The 6240-nt window shown below is 42.7% G+C and overlaps 1 non-coding gene across 1 annotated transcript; it reads right to left on the reverse strand.

Annotated features, from left to right (window-relative positions):
• Nucleotides 1-384: 384 nt before the first annotated feature.
• Nucleotides 385-455, reverse strand: TRNAG-GCC (transfer RNA glycine (anticodon GCC)). The gene has a single exon. It is a non-coding gene; the product is annotated as a tRNA-Gly (tRNA).
• Between the last annotated feature and the right edge of the window lie 5785 nt (nt 456-6240).

The raw sequence follows: 6240 nt of genomic DNA on the forward strand, positions 1-6240 counted from the left end.
GTGCGAGAAGCCCACCCGAGTTCGATCTCTGATCCACTCGCGTGCCTCGCCGGTGTCCAGTATTTTTTCTCCAGCGCCTAATGCCAGAGGATATCCCTTTCATCCGTTTACTATATAACATAACCGTACCAATAACATAAACACTCTTTTTTTTTTAGTTGGGTGCAAGACTAACAACTACTTAATTTAATATTCATTTAATATTAAATAGTAATTTAATAGAAGTAGTGTAGTTAAGTAGTCATTTACTATAATAATTTACTATATTAAAATTAAATAAATAATTAGTAAATAAATAATTTACTATAATATAAACTATAATATAAGTAGTTAAGTAGTCAACTAGACTGAATTTTTTATCATAGCACCTTACTAAATTAAGCTGGCGAGCGACGGGAATCGAACCCGTATCTTCTCCTTGGCAAGGAGATGTTTTACCACTGAACTACGCTCGCTATATTGAACTACGCTTGCTACGGCCTATATTTTATAGGGTATATCCACCTGGTCGGCCGTCTTTGTCTGGGTACCGTTTCATTTTCTATTGGTTGTAGTGCTGAAGTAAGGTTGTAATCTAGTTGTGTGCATGCATTGTAGTAAGGTTGCAATATAGTTGTGTGCATGCATGTGGTTGTAGTGCTGAAGTAAGGTTGCAATATAGTTGTGTGCATGCATGTGGTTGTAGTGCTGAAGTAAGGTTGCAATGTAGTTGTGGTTGTAGTGCTGAAGTAAGGTTGTAATCTAGTTGTGTGCATGCATCTGGTTGTAGTGCTGAAGTAAGGCTGTAATCTAGTTGTGTGCATGCACGTGGTTGTAGTGTGAGTTCACATACTACTTGAAATTTGAGGCGTTAAAAAAAACGAGGGGAAGCATGCCTAGGTTTTCTTCCTTTTCCTATAAAAAATGGAGGAGCCAACGATAATGGGCCTACTGTTGCCATCATGACATGTGTTGGGCCCACCAAATCGCAAGCACGGTCCTGGTCCAACGGGGCCGGCCGTTTTCAGGGCGCAGGGCGCAGGGCGCCAGCCCTACTACGCCGGTCTGAAGAGAAAGCTGAGTGTTCTATTCGTTCCACGGTATGTCATAGGATCATGGTAATGGGATTATGATATATACTAGCAGTAGTAGTGTATGCTCCGTGCCTTGGAAAGGTCCCAGCGTCTATGGTTGGGGTTGTTCCGATCATCCCGATCACAAAAATGGTACATATAGAACTAGGCTACTCTGCATGTCACATTTTGAATTCACCGATCTCGTATCTGCTCCCTTCATTCCTAAACTATAAGACGTTTTAGCTTTTCTAAATACATAACAATTGATATGTATCTAGAAAAACAAAAATATCTTATAATCTAGAATGAAAGAAGTATATTTCCCTTGCTCTCTTTGTTTTTTTTTTACTTATCCTTTTTTTATGAAGCATAGTTTAAACATGATATTCTCAATATCGGGTCGAATGTCATATGAGATTTAATCAATAAGAAAATAAAAAATGGCCAATTTATAACAAGCAAAACTGTACCCAAACAGTTTTTGAATTTGCACGTCTATTTAAAACACTGTCTTCTACAATCACATAAATCACACAAACATTGAGCTTAAAATTTGATCTGGTTTGATAGATACAATCATACAAATACACCTTCAATTTTGTGCCTATTTGTCTTACAAACGTTGCCTCCCCCCGCAACCACAACCACACATTCAAACAAAATGGAAATGACCTTTTTATAGCGCACTAGCCTAACACTACTACAGAAACATTTTTCTACAACATTTTCACTGTTGCTTTTATTAAAACCGTTGGTGATACTATATCACCACTAGTTTGGATAAAATCAATGGTGAAAATGCTTTTCACCATTTGTTCGGGTGAGGAGCTGTGTCAATGAAAACCGTCCACTGAACCCACCATCTACACGTGCGCCCACCGCTTCTCGCCCCGTGTGTCTCTCCCGTCTATTGTGCATCTTCAAGGTGGTTGACAGGCGGGCCCATGTAGCCATGTGACGCCGCATGAATGGCCGCTCATGGAACACACAAGTCATTGACCACCACCCCTCTCCATCCTTCCCGTGTTTCCATTTATTCTCTCCCTCACTTTTTCTCTCTATTCATCACTCCCGTGACTCCTCTCTACAATACCGTGGCGGCGGACCCTCAAGCACCCCCTCATCATTCAGCGCACAACGCCCCGTCGATGGGCCCCAGCATGGAGGTGAGTCCTCTCTCTCCCCCTCCCCCCCCCCCCCTCTCTCTCTCTCTTTGCATGTAGGTGGTCTAGCTCTCCTATCTCAATCTCGATCACCCTCTCTCAGACCTGGCAGTGGGAGGGGGGAGGGCATAGAGGAAGTGGCGGGCTAAGCAGCTGAGCGACGAGAACGATGTGAGTAGTAGCTGGATTTTTCTGTTTTCAATTTCCATCGTCGGTTCATATAATGAACCGGCGGTGATGAAGCTAGTCATCACTTTCCACTCTCACCATCAAAGGACAAAACCGACGGTGATGAAAGGGGTTTTAGACCCGGCGGTGATGAATATTCTGTAGTAGTATAATAATCAAGGCTCTTACACGAGCTAGTAATTTAATAGAGGACAGTAATCTCAATTCAAGGACATATTTATGGTCCATAACTAATGAAAATCATGTACCTTTGGTCTCCTTAGTTTGGTCATGTTTTAACACATTGCCCATATATGTGCTATCTTATCTTGTCCGATTGTAGTAGACATTAATTACTAATTACTTTCTATATACACTTTCTTTCATACAGATCCGGTGACAAACATCATGCATGTGTACCTTGATTTAGTTTTCTCTATATTAATAAAAAAATAGAAGTGGATAATTTAGAAGCATATATAGAAGTATTTTGAGATATTTTCAAAGTGACATATTTATGTTATTAAGATGTTACTTTTGGTTATTTTCATAAGGTGGAGGTGGGTAATTTAAATGCAAATAATCTATGGTGACAGATTACCATACATTAATTTTTAATAATGGCAGAGATAATTTATATGCAAATTTAGGGTTACTATACAATCTACATTATTTTTCATAATAACAAAGATGAGAAATTCAAATAAAATTTTGGAAGTTACTTAACATTATAATGGAAAGTATTGGTAATTTAGATATAGGTTTATATTAGGAGGCTTAGTTTATAGTATTTTTTTCATAATGGAAATATGAGTCGATTACTAGATGTTTTTAGTTTTTGTTGAAATTTAACATAGCCCCTGAGAATTAACGTGGATGTTCCAAAACAAAAGTATCCAAACAGCAATAAAAAATCCAGGGGTATTTTTGTGCGCTAAAAAATTCAATGAGGACGTGTCTATGTGCATGTATTAACCCATGTGACTATTGTTTAAATTTAGAAGAAATAGTTGGAAGGAAATTGTTCGATGCGGTGCATGGGCACGTGTGTGAATCCATGTTTGATGCCCAACGGTTATTTCACATTCTACTCTGGAGCACGTGATGGGATGTTATCGCGACCAAATGATCGACCCTCGCACTCTGCAGGATTTCTACTTGAGTTTACAGTCTCCTAGTCGCATTTGTATGATATCGTGCCAGTGTTTTTTTTTTTTTTTTTTTTTTTGAGGTCAACTTCGGGGGTGGGATAAACAAATCCCCACCTGCAATATATTCCACAGATGCCGGATAACCGGTGGGTGGAAGGCATGGCCTTGGTTACAAATAAAGAGCCGGGAGATAGGGAGAGTGTAGATTACATAATCAAAACGTTACTCCATTGCCTAGCTAATGACTTCCTTCCTGGGGATGCGGCAGCTCCGAGCCTTGATCGACTCCCTGCAGGCAGCTTTGAGCCGTGCAATGTCCGGCGCCATCCCTCTGAAAACCACCTCATTTCTATGTTTCCAAATTTCCCAGCGGAGGAGGAGGAGCAGGGGGTTCAGCACTTCTTTGGCGATCCTTGGAGGTGGCTGAGTGTTCCAGAGCTCTGAAACTTTGGCAACCCGGACGGCCAGCCAATGTGAGTCAAGAAGGACTGTGCGGAGGAGCACTCGGACAAGATGTGGTCTGCCGTTTCATCGGACAGGCCGCACAGTTCACATCGCGCGTCGTCGAGGATGTGTTTGTGGACTAGGGCCGCCCGGCAGTGGATTCTGTTCTGGGTGAGGAGCCAGGCAAAGAACTTGACAGTGTTGTGACAAGTTCTCCATGGATTTGATGGCGATGTTGTGTTTGAACCAATTCATTTCCCCACTTTATTGCTAAACCATCATAAAGAAATATTAACTCAGTTGGGTTTATTTGTCACCGTAGCTGTTGCGTTTCAGCCTATTTTGTCAATTGTCACGCAGACGTCCATCGCTTCAGGTTCGTGCGTAGGAATATACGACTGCTCACCTGTTGTGGCTGTGGGCTTGTGGCCTGTCACCCGTGCGTACAAAAGCCGGGGAAGAAACGGCAAATGTTGTTGCGACATGACACCGCATGTAGAATTACATCTCCACGCCATGATTCCCTCGTAGAACTTGCAAAAAGGTGTTCTTTTATGAATCACTTTTGTGTTTCCAATTCCAAATCCCACTCAAATGTCTTCAAATGCTTTTCGTGTGAAATGACAGCCACCACTTGGGATTCAGGTGGCCGTGTGAAGAAAATGGCACTTGCAAAATTTGCAAGAAGCCATATGTGCCACCTGTTGTAGCCCTGTTTATCTTCTTTTTTTCCCCTTTGGGGTTCATGCGTCCAAGCCTAGTTTCGCTCACCACATAAATATAAGTCTATTTAGATTTGTTCTAAGTCAAATTTATCACTTTAGATTTGTCCAACTCCATTTCATTACTTAATTTGATTATTCATATCTAATCTGCATGCTTCTAAACTCAATAATGTAAAAGTATTGGCCGGTGTTTGTAGTACGTAGTTTCTACTTTCTGAGGCCAAAATTTATCCTTGATTGATTTTTTTGAATGGCATGACATGCCGTTTATTAGTAATAAAGGGATAGTATGGCTCAAGCCATGGTCACCAAAAGGGAAAACCAAATTTTAATTGTACAATCGCATAGCACAATGGCTAAGGTTGTGTTTGGTTCTGGGATATAGAGGATGAGGCGGTCATGTCCCAGTTTTGAGGTTGGGACAGTCTCAGTTTAATGTTTGGTTGTTGGGATAGGGTTGTCCCTGTTTTTTGTTTGGTTCAAGGGACAAGCAAGGGACATGAGAGATGAGACACAACCATTATGTGTCCGTTGGCAACCTATTAAGACGGGTCCCTACGTCATACTCCTCTTCGCTCTCTTCCTTCTATTTTCTTCCCAAAACACATAAAAAAAGCACAGTAGTGCTGCTGTCCAGGGGGCGCGGCCTCCCCGGCGGTGCGGCCAGCCTAGGGGGCGCAGCCTCCCTGGCGGCATGTCCAACCCAAGGGGCACGGCCATCCTAGGGGGCGTGGCCCCCCGGCGGCGCTGCTGCCCAAGGGGTGCGGCCTCCCCGGAGACGCGACCTCTCGATGGCGTGGCCTATGTGACATTGGGAGGAAGAAGGGAGGCGAGGAGACGTCAAAACGAAGAAGACGATGAGCAAACGGAAATCAACACCGTCGGAAGGGGATAGTGTGGTACCGCATATTTAAAGCACCCGGGGACAATATCTTTGAAGAGTAATCCCTTTAGGGGACGGTTCCATTTCCAACCAAACACTAAGATGGGTGTTACACTCTTTATATATCTTCCATGATACTAAGTGTGTGTTTGTTTCATGGGACCAAAGAAGATGGGATGAGTTAAACATTTTTTTATGTTGTTTGGATGGAGGAAGCGATACTAATAAGTTTGTGTTTGGTTCATGGGACCAAAGAAGATGGGATGGGTTAAACCTTTTTTTGATGGTGTTTGGATGGACGAAGCTGAGGATGGGTCGGTCCCCGAAATGAAATATGACGTCGAGATGTGGGATGCTCGTCTCTTGAAATGAGTGGACGGGGTCATCCTCTATTGATGGTGTCATTTAGTTGTCTCCTTGCATGAGTGGTTACTCCTCGTGTGGGCTTTTGGAGGCACTAGCGACTCCTCCATGCACCAAGGTCGTGGCAGCAAAGGTTGTCTCCTCCCCGCATCGAGCTCGTGGCGGCACAGAATCTTCTGCCTTCGTAGGTGAAAGCCCTAGTTTGGTTTTGGATAATTGATGAAACCTAAGCACTAACCTTTGTTATCAGTGATGATATGAGCTAGGTTGGTGCAATCCAAGTGAGGA

Source organism: Miscanthus floridulus, chromosome 16, assembly GCF_019320115.1.
Source record: "Miscanthus floridulus cultivar M001 chromosome 16, ASM1932011v1, whole genome shotgun sequence".
NCBI lineage: Eukaryota > Viridiplantae > Streptophyta > Magnoliopsida > Poales > Poaceae > Miscanthus > Miscanthus floridulus.